Source organism: Chinchilla lanigera, unplaced genomic scaffold (genome assembly GCF_000276665.1).
Source record: "Chinchilla lanigera isolate Chin_1 unplaced genomic scaffold, ChiLan1.0 scaffold00015, whole genome shotgun sequence".
Lineage (NCBI taxonomy): Eukaryota > Metazoa > Chordata > Mammalia > Rodentia > Chinchillidae > Chinchilla > Chinchilla lanigera.
Window position 1 is genome coordinate 13,814,133 of NW_004955416.1, and position 11,001 is coordinate 13,825,133.

An 11,001-nucleotide genomic window follows, 5' to 3' on the forward strand; every position below is an offset into this window, starting at 1 on the left:
GACCCCACCTCTGTCTACAGTGGACTTGGTAATCTAGAAGAAACCCTCTTGGCTGACCAGAGTATGCTCAGGTGACATGGTCGTAGGTGAATAATTGCTAAAGCCATTTATACATTCTTATAGCAGTGACCCTAGAACATGGGGCCGTAGAAGTGTAGCGCGTGTTGGAAGTCGTTGCTACTGTGTAGTGCTGTGGCCCAAGCCCCGCAATCCTGCTCACCACGGGAGTGTGCCGAGCAGCTTGGCGCCAGTGGTGAGGAGCTTAGATCCTTCATACGGCTAGGGCTGTCCAGCCTCAGACTTTCACAGCCCAGGAGCTGAGGTGAGGCGGGGGCCCTTGAAAGGATTGGATTTCTCAGTGAGGGCACAAAACTTGATGGAAGCACTGAACTTCCCAGTCCTTCTGTATTTCTTCAAAGACCATAATGTTTCTATATTTAACTTCTTTTAAACTAAAAATGGCCCAGGCATATCCCAGATAGTCAGCCAGGGGGACTGGTCCCGGCTAACACAGCCTCTGGCACCATGTGGAGGGGACTCAGTACAGCAAACAGTGCCCCACAGCCTCTGTCCCAGGTTTCCCATAACATGGCCTCATGGGTCCTGACGTCCAGTGCAGTCCTGGGACTGTTGTGTGGCTTCATGCCATATGCAGGCTGGATGTCACCTTCTCCCTCATGGTCATCGCAGACACATTCAGCTGCCTGGCCGATGTTGGGCCAGGAGCACATGGTCAGGCCAGCTTGGGCCGCATTGTCACATTGTCTGGATGAGGTCTTTTTGGTTTTGTCATCTCCAAGACTGGCTATATGTGCCTGAATTAGCTTTTGTTCTCCATTTATGAAACCTGGGACCTAAAAGAAGCCAAGTAAACCCCAGAACCCTTCAGCATGATGATCCTTAAAGATATCTTCATTCCAAGAAGAGACCAGCTGGATGCATTTCTCACTCTGGGATGGGAAGGAGAGAGGTGTCTTCCAGGCGCCACTAGGGTGACAGGTTGGGAGAGTGTGGTCAGGCCTTGGGTGAAAGAGACCCAGAGAGCACACAGGCCGGCTGACTGGAGTGCTCCATCAGCCCTGCACGCTGTCCCGTTAGACCTTTGACAGGGGAGAGGACTTGGCAGAAATTGCTACCTGCGTGCTGCAGATAGGAAGCAGAGACAGAGAACGTGACATGCCCGGAGAACTGACTGTGACCGTCAGTGTGGGCTCTGCACCCCGTCTCCTGGACCTCAGCCCAGTAATTTTCTATGAGCCATATCCCGGTTTTCTCTTTAGCAATCCCTGGATTCCAGGAGAAAAAATTCTCTTCAATCCCAATAAGAGCACATTGCAATTATATTATGTTAATGTGTATCCACAGCAAAGGACAACTTACAAAGGAGCAAATCAGAATTTTGTTTATGTTCATTACAAACACTAAGTTCCATTTTGAACGATTCTTGTTTTTTAAGGATCTTTCCAAGAAGTGTTGGTTACAGTGATGTCCACGCTTAGAGGCCAGTTTGGTGGCACACAGCCTCACTGAGTTCTTTGTTGATAGCTTTAATGGAAGCAGAGTGATCAGATTAGAGCAGGTAAACAGCCCTGCAGCTGCAGAGACGGAAGCAGCCGCTGGCAGGGGAAGGAGGCAGTGCTAGGCAAGGAGCAGGCTTGCAGGTCCTAGAGCAGGTTGTACAGGCCCAGAAAGACTGTCCACGGTGGCAGATGGCCTCCAGCCTGCAGGCTCCCTAAGCGCAGCATCACAAAGGGAGTTGGCAGGTGCCTGGCTGGCATGGTCTGCATTTGTCACAGTACATCAGGTAAAGGGTCTTGGGTAAAACAGTATTCTGCCCCAAAGCATCCCTGTCTGCCCATTTTAAAGGGGTTCATCTACAGACAAGTCTCCTTTTGTATAGAAACCAGGAGGCCGGTGGGTGAGAACCAACCGCAGGGCAACTTCCTCTTTGGAAACAGGGCAGCCCTGGTGTGACTTAGTGTAAACCTCAGAAGAGACTGCCCTTTGCTAATATCTGAAAGTGGGTTGATGTGCCGTTCATTCTTCCAGAAGGTACACTTCATTTATTCATTGAAATATCCCTGGATTTGGAAGCACTTGGAATATAAACTAGAAGCTTGAAAATTAATGTCTATGTATAGTATTTAATGACATGTGTGTTTTAAACAAACCCTAATTTCTCAGTACATGGCTTCCCCAGAGAAACAATATATTCTGGGGATGGTGGGTAATAGCATGCAGAGGGAATCCTGTGTAGAAATTCATGTTTTTTACGTGTCTTTTCCACACACCTATGGAGAATGGAGTTCTTCTTTAAACATGGCCTGGCGAGATGACTGTGCTATGAATTCTCAGCTGGATGGAATGTTCTGGTGAACCCCGGACTCTGTGTATGTGTGCGTGTGCTGGAGGAGGGAGGAGCAAAGGGCAGCAGGAGAAGCAATAAGGACAAGTTTTCTATGTAAAAATATGCACCCGAGAGGAGTGTTTATTCTGATATTTTGGGGTTGATGTTCTATGTTCTAGAATCCATGTATGAGAAAGTGTGTGGGTCTTTGTTATGAGTGGAATTGTACAGTGCCCTACTGTCTTTAACAGTGCAGAGCTGGCTGTGGGGTGGTCTGGAACACAGACAAACTACAGTGGACTCCGGACTCTACATGCTGGCAGGTGACTGGCAGGATGGACACTATGCAGCCATGGGGAATGTATTATGTTTCTGTCTTTACCTTCTTGTACCACTCTGAAAAGAAAGTCCTGACTTACAATCAGTTGTTATAGCAGTGTCTTATTAGGCATGACAGGCAAGAAGATGTTTCTTACATCAACTGTAAGAATTTAGTAAGTACAGGGTGGATAAGTGGACTCTCCCAAGAATTTTTCCCTTTAAATGCTTTTTTTGGTATATGAATAACATATACATTTTAAAAGAAACTAAAGATAAGTGAAAAGAAAAAAATCACCTATTATTATTCCATCTGATTATAACCACTGTTAACATTTCAGTGTTATGTTCAGTATATGTTCACACTCTTTCCTATGCATAAATATGTGCTTGATTACTTTTTCCAGGAAATGTCAGATTATGCATACTGTTCTCTAACTTGCCTTTCCCCCTTTTAACTCTATATTGTGAGTATATTTCTATATCAGTATGTAATTATATCCTTTTAAATACCTGTGTAGGTCGTACCTTGGATACTTAGGCTGTTTTCAGTTTTTTACTGTTGTAATCAAGGACATCATGAAACTCTTCTGACATCTTTCTAAACTTTCCAAAATACCTAGGATAATTTTCTAAGAGGGAACTTTCTGGCTCAAACATGTGCTTCTCCCTATCTCTGGCCCTGTTCCTTCCTGGGCACGTAGGAGACTCTACTTTCTGGTGTCCCTGTAGTCATTCAGAGTCTTACGACTAATTCCAGCCAGTGAAATGCGGGTAGAGACTAAAATATCCATGTGCAGAGCCCCGGTGTCTGTTCCTGGCCGCTGCCCTCAGCCATGTGGCCTCCTGGGTGGAGCCTCCCTCAGCCTGTGCCCCTGAGTGGGGGACTCTGTGGAGCTGACCTGCCCCTCACTCTCCCTCACCAGCAATCTGCATGGACCTGTAGTGGGAACAGAGAATATAAACCCTAATGTTATACCACAGGGGTTTCAGAATTAATTTGTTACTGCAGCATAATAGCCTATTCTGCCTAATGATAAGAAAGGTAGGACATTTTTAGGAGTTTTTATTATACAGGGTATGATAAAAAAAATAGTGTGAAATACACATTACCATTAATTCCTCTCAAAATATTCCCCTCAAATTAATTCCCCTCAGAATGTTCAGGTGACACACTTATCTGACCGTCCTTGCCACTTTCTGAAGCAGTTCTGAAGTCCTCTTTCCTGAGTGTCTTTAGTCGCACTGTCATGGCTGCCTTCACGTCCTGAATTGATTCAAAATGTTTACCTTTCATGCCCATTTTGACTTTGGGGAAGAGCCAGAGTCTAACAGTGCCAGATCCAGGGAGTAAGGTGGATGAAGACACACCGTAATGGTTTTTACAAGCCTAACTTTCCATTAGATGGCCCACAGCAGTAGCATTCACCATCTTTTTTGTCACACCTAGTAAAGACACTCATGAAAGAGAACTTCCAGAACTACTTCAGAAAGGGGTAAGAACAATGGGATAAGTGTGTTTGAAGTGAGGGGGCATTTTTTGAGGAGGCTTTTAAAAGTTTTTAAAATTTTATTAGTACGTGTTTGCATTCATGCAGTTTAAGGAGGCTTAATGGCAATGTGCCTTTCATTGTAATAATAATGTTTCACTTGAATATTCACTGTGTATTGTGATCGCCCCTCATGTATTGCCTCAAATTGTCTTTCAGAAAGATGATTCCCCAATTCCTGGTACACAAACACACACACACAAAAAAGAAAGAGATGATTCCCAATATATTTGCACCCCAGCAGTGTGTGAGAATGTCCAACTCCTTCTTTAACACTGTTATTAACATGAGGTCTGGCAGTATAAAAATTAAATTTTTGATTAAAATAATGACCATCATTAGAAAAATATTTTTATTGAATTATACATTTTTGTAGTTTACTTATATTCATCTAGTCTGGCCAGTTTTCTCAGAAGGAGTCTAGCGTCTTCATTGATTTCTAAGGGGTTTTTTAAAATAAATATTGTGAAAAGTTTGAAGTTGTAATATAGCTTTTAAAAAATACTCACACAGTCAAATCTGTCTTTTCTTTCAGTTATTACCTTTGGTGTCAATCTTATGAAGGTCTTTTTGTTTCTAATTCCAAGAGTGTGTAAATATTCATCAATATTTTATTCTTGTCCATTTATTTTTCTCAACAATTAAATCAGATTGGAATTTATTTCCTAAATTGCCCCAACGTGATTGCTCGGGATAGCTGTCCTTTCTCTATCAATGTGAATCCCGTTTTTACTGCGCCATCAGTCCGTGGGCACCATGGATACGTGTGTTCTCCCCAGTGTCTCTGAGCTTCGTACCAGGCCACCAGCCACCTATACAGTCTAGCACTGGGACCACTCTGTTTGATCATTGTACGGCTAGACCGAGTGTCCCATTAAACCCTTTAAGAAATTTCCTAGTACATTTGCACATTAATATATCCAAAAGAAATTTGGGATCATTTTGTAATGTTTAGGAGAATTGGAAATTAGATTATGTAAAATGTATATATTACTACAGAATTAATATCCTTATAATATGTTCTCTTTCAGTTCAGTGAATTTATAATGTTTAGTTTTATGTCCTTTGGTCTATTTTTTCTAATAAAGGTAATTTTTGTAGTTGTGGTTCCTGCTGCAAATGAGATTTTGTGTTCATTGTATTTTTAACGGCCATTGTATTTTATTGTTAGTGTATAGGTATCCCACTGCTCTTTTTAATGAAAATTAAATTGGTTTTCTACCTTGACATTAAAGTTACATAAGTTTAAACATGAGAATGCATAATGTAGAAAATCAAAGTCCTATAGAATTAAAAATCTCTCTGCCATAAGATAATCAATAATTATGAATCGTCCTCAGCTTTTCCCCAGAATATATTTTATCATTTTGTAAGTGTGTTTCAACCCTCCTGCTACCTGCCTTTTCCCCTGGCAGTGGGTCTTGGGCCTCTTCCTATGTCAGTAAGCATCAATCTACCTCATTCTCACCTTTGCATTAAGAAAGTAGTGTGTGGTTAGTTTATTTAACTGGGCAGTTGGTTATTTTGACACTAACCAGTTACCAAGAATCAGTTAGTTCTTTTCATTCTAGTAGTTTTGTTGTTAATTCCTTTGGCATTTTTTCAAGTAGGTAATAGTTCTGGGGAGGGGTGACAATTTGATCTTTGTATTTTTAATAATCTTATTTTACTTTCTTGTCTTATCACACTGGCCAGCATTTTTAGGACAGTCCTACACAATGCATATATAATTGTGCTGGTATTGTACGTTCTTCTTTATGTATATTTTTTCCCTTAGCAAGAATACCTCTAATGATTCCCCAAAAGTATAAATTTTTGACTTTTAATGTAAGATATTCTTGATTTTTGATTTTGTATATTAAATTATGTCCTATTTCTGATCTGCTAAAAATTTTTATCAGTAATAGATGTTGGGATTTTAGTAAATGACCTTTTTCTGATCTGTCAGATAATCAAATAATTCTTCTCTATTATGACTTCAGATGAATAATTTTAATAGATTTGCTAATGTTAAGCCCACTCTACATTTCTATAAACATATGATATAGTCAGATTATATTGTTTTTTTAATATACACTTCCTTTTGATGTTAACAGTGGTTATTTATGATTGGTTGGTTGATGGTAGATTTTTATTTTGTGTTTCTTATCTGTGTTTTCTGATTTTTCTACAAAGATTGGGTATTGCTTATATAATAAAAATAAGAGCTTTACAATGAAAAAATATTCTGGATTTGGGTTGCTCATTTTATTTTGGAAATTTCATATCTTAATAAGTGAATAGTTGTGATTTTTTTCTTTGTCACATATTTTTGTTAACTTCTTAAAAAAATAAAGGGACTTGGGAAGGTCTCTTTTTCTATGCCCTGAAATAGTTTAAATATTAAAAAATTTTTGCTCTTTGAAGTTTTTATAACATGCATAAAACTGTCTTAAATGTAGTGCCTTGTTAGAAAATAATTCTTTGATAGTTTTTCCAATTTTCTGTGCTCATTGGTCTCTTTCTCTCGTTGGTCAGACTTTCTTCCTGTTCTGTAAGTTTTTTGGCAGTTAAATTTTCATAAATAATAATTCTCTTAAGATTTTTCAAGTGTGTTGGCATTAAATTGTGTTGTTTTTTCTTACTGATAATGTATGTCTGTGCTTTCTGTTTTTGTTCTATTTAGTTTTTCCAGAAAGTTTATTAGTTTTTGCAAAGAACAAACTCTAGGACTTACACCATAATACTGTTTCACTATTTTATGATTTTTTAAATTTGGTTTTGCTCTTTTCATTTTTTTCCTTTATTATTTTTTCACCTTCTCAAGTTGAATGCCATTTTTTTCTTGCTTAATAAAACAATTATTAGCATTATAAGGCTGAAATAGTCCATAGCCCTTAAATTTTTGTGCATGGTAGTGTTATAAATAATTTATAATTTCAGATTTGATTTTATGTTTTACAAAGAGTTATTTGAAGTTATACTTTCAGATTTCAAAATAGCTTGATATTTCTTTGTTTTTTTTTAACATCTGTTACAGACTTCTAGCTTTACTGCCCGGTCAAAGAGGGTATGGTTGGTACAATTTGTACACTTAGGACTTTACTGATATTTTCTTAGGACCGAATAAATTTTTAGTTTTAATAAATATCCCCACAAAAACAGAGAATGTATATTCTCTGAAGGGAACAAAATTCAGTCAATATATATTGCTTTGACCTCATTAAGTACAATATTCTGAACCTTTAATTTTTACTTACCTGATTCATTAGAGACTGAGAAAGGTATGTTAGTTCCCACTACAATTGTATTTCTGTTTCTCTTATGCACCGGAAGTTTTTTTTGTGTGTTTCTGTTTTATGTTATTTTGCAAATAATCTTTTTTATATTTAAGGGAAAAGTTTTTTCCTTTAAAGATTTGTATATTCTTTATTTGATTTTGTTGTAATAGAGTCACTTATGTAGAAATACATAGTTCAGTAAAATGTTTGTGTCTTTTTAAACTGAGAAAAATCTTTCAGAAACCCTATGGGCTTACTTAACAAGGTATTTTGGAGGTTCTTGATTTTTCCAAGAAGGCTGACATCCTCTGCGGCCACTTCCTGAGCCAAAGCAAGAGAGCATTCAGGTTGAGGTAGAGCAGCTTTGGAGACAGAGGGATGTTTAAGGGATGCCTGCCCTTCAGCTGGCCACATTCTGCCACCATGGGGCCGTGCTGCAGCTTTTCTCAGCCTGAGAGTCACTCCTTTCTCGGCGGAGGATCAGCTGTGGAGTGGAAGGCAGTGAGAATGTGTGCGCCTGTGCCTGGCTGCTGGAGAAAAAGCTAATCTCAGAGGCTCTTCAACTAAAGAAGTTTTTTCCTAGCTGTTTCAACAGGCTAGTCACATGGCAGTCTGTGCCAGGTACAAAACCACCTCTTCCCAAACTTGTAAGAGGCGTGGACCCCAATCCTGAGCTCAGGAATGGGACACGGCCTTCTCTGTTCTTCCTTCATTGAAGTTAACTTCTGTTTTGAGCCCGATGCAGTTTGATCTCAGTTCTGGGATTCATCTTCCTCCTAAGGTGATCCTTCGAGGGTCTGGGGCTTCCATGTTCCCACAGGGCTGGAGGGTGGGCCCCACCTGGGTGTTCTCTGTTCCCACCTTTCCCTGCGCGCCTCTCCACCACCTCTGCACCATGGGCAGTGCTGGGAACGTGGGGGTGACTCGCCCTGGCTGCCCAGGCCCCTCAACCACCAGATAAGCCAGGTGTGTGCGTGCCCAGGACGCCAGGGCACTGGGTGGAACTGATTCTTCCGTCACCAGCACTGGTGGCTCTCTCTGCTGGGGCTCACTTCAGCCTGGTTTCCTTCCCATTTCTGTCTGACTTTCTGGGACTATTCCTTTTCCATGCCCGCCTCCTCCTGCTCGGTTCACAGCGGGGTCTCCGCGGCTCTATGCTGCACCATCTTCCTTTGTTCTTCTCTCCCCAGGAATCTTCAAGGCAATCTCAGCCCATGGCCAGCAGCTGCTTGTGCCCAGACTACCCCCCTTCCTTCCCTCATGCTGCCCAGCCTGCCGCCCCTCGCCGGCGGGGGCCACCCATCCAAGTGCTGCCCTTGCTTCCTGCTGTGGGACGGCATGCCTTGTGCTTCTCTCTCCTGTCCCTTCACCACTGCTGCTGTCACCCCCCACCCCTGCCCTCTTCCGGTCCCCTCCCCTTCCTGGTCGCTCTTCCTGATCCATGGGGCAGTTGGCTTCTAGCTTCAGCTCAGTGGCTGCCACTCCATCATGAGGTCACCCCGGACCCCTCCGCTGTCCTGCCAAGGCCTGGCTTGGCGTTGTCTCTGTGTTCTCGCTCTTGCTGTTCCCACTGCATGGGGTTCCTTCTCTGCCGCCCCCCACGACTACTGCCACCGCTACCACCGCCATCTCAGGCCTAGGCCAGAAGTCCTCTTCATGAAGCTCAGCTCCTCCGAGCGCTTTCCATATTTAACAGCTTTAAATCCTTAGCTTCACACCTGTCTATGGAGCACACTTATGCCCCAGGACCCCTTCCTGGGAACACAGGTGAAAAGACTTGGTTACTCTCGCAGACCTAGTACAGCCGCTGCTGGCCTGCTGCAGGTGTTAGTGGGACGCACCAGGTGGGGGCGTGATGGGTGGCTCCCCTCCAGACTGCTCTCTACCTGGCTTTTCCAGGGCTGGACTTACCTCAGCTTCCCTCTGAACAGTTCCTCTCTGAGCCTTGGGGACAGTCCTCGTGTGTTTCTAGGATGCGCTGCAGACCTGCTGCAGTTAGGGTTGCCAGCCCGTCTCAGGAAAACCTCCTAGACTGGGGCCTTTGCCACCCGGCAGTCTGCCTGCTAGCAAGTGCCTTCTCCTAGACAGGAAACGGCCCCCACAGTGGCCCACATGCTTATCCGTGGAGCCAGGGACCGTGTTAGCAGCGAGGGCCTAAGGGACCTTCATATGGGAGGCTGTCCTGGACTGTCTGGGCAGAGCCCAGCTGATCACAGGCCATCTCAAGGGCAGAGAAGCTTCCCAGCAGAAGCAGAAGAGGCAGGGGAAGGAGTCAGAGAGCCACGACACTGCTGCTCTGCAGACGGAACACGGAGGACGGGCCACAAGCCATGGAACGTGGACAACTGCCAGGAGCCACGAGGGAAGGAAACAGCTTCTGCTGGAGCCTTCAGAGAACAGCACGGCCCGCTGGTCTCTCAGTTCCAGCCCCGGGAGACCTGTGTCAGACTTGTGCAGAACTCTGAGAATAAACTTGTGTTGTTTAAAGCCACAACATTTGCAGTAATTTATTACACCACTAGAAAACTAGTGCACTAGAACCCGAGATTTAAGAACCTCTGCCGTGTAAGTCCTCTCCTGTGTCACTCCCCAAGGTATGACCCGAGCTCCTGCCACCAGCTGTCAGACCCCCAACGTGAATCCTGGAAAGGAAAGGACGAAGAAATGAACTGACAGACCTGATTGCCGCAGCTCGTTGTTTTTCTCTCCAGGACATTTACAGGCTGCTTGCTGCCAGTTATTGATCGGCTCTGAGGACGCGATGCCGGCCCCCGGGTCAGTCAGCTGGGGGTGACACCTGGCCCACCGGCTGTCCTTGTGGGAGGGCTGTAGGTGAGAGGGGAGCTGGTGTCCGGGACAAGGTGCAGTGGCCATGTGGGGCAGCAGCAGGGAAGATGACAGAGGGGGAACGCTGTAGGGCTGAGACTGAGGGACGGGCAATCCCAGGCACTTCGTCGTGCTGAGAGCGGGGCTGCGTGGCATAGGCAGCAAGCAGCTTGGTGGTGCAGGAGAGGAACTGCCGTCGGGAGAGGGGCTGCCAGCGGTCAGCAGCCAGGCCTCGGGGCACGGATGTGCCACACGTCGGGGCCTGTCCATAGCTCTGCATTGGAAAGTCAGGGAGCACTCAATTGGCAGCACTTGGCAGGGTGCGTTGGGGAGGTTGGGAGCTACACAAAAGGAGACGTACTTGTTCCCTTCGTTGCTCTGATTTCCCTGAAGCCAGAGCTTGGATTTATTTCAGAACTTGGCTGAAAGATGGAGGAAAGAGGGAAATGAGGGAGAGAACGTTCCAGAGAAATTCTGAGGCACTGAAGACACAATTGGGCTGGGGACTTAGAGCTCATGGAAAAGGATTCTTTTCTGAAGGCTTCTCATCTTTGGCAGCCCCTCAAGGGCAAATTCTGAGAATTACCCAAACCTGTCATGCTCCTTTGTATCTCGTGATACTGAAAGCACAAGTAATTAAAAACAATGCAGCACTTCAAAATAAGCATAAGTCTCCCAGAGTTCTAATTGTGCCTTTTAA

General features: G+C 43.9%; 1 protein-coding gene across 2 annotated transcripts in view; it reads left to right on the top strand.

The window, feature by feature from the left end:
• Window positions 1-11,001, top strand: part of Homer2 (homer scaffolding protein 2) — a 157,299-nt gene that overhangs the window by 143,018 nt on the left and 3,280 nt on the right. Inside the window, exon 9 of one of the 2 annotated variants that reach the window (XM_013512490.1) lies at window positions 2,599-3,928. The exons of the other annotated variant lie outside the window; for it this stretch is intronic. The gene's annotated coding sequence lies outside the window, so the exon portion shown is untranslated. Of the gene's footprint in view, window positions 1-2,598; window positions 3,929-11,001 lie in introns of those variants that run through there. 2 annotated transcript variants of the gene reach the window in all.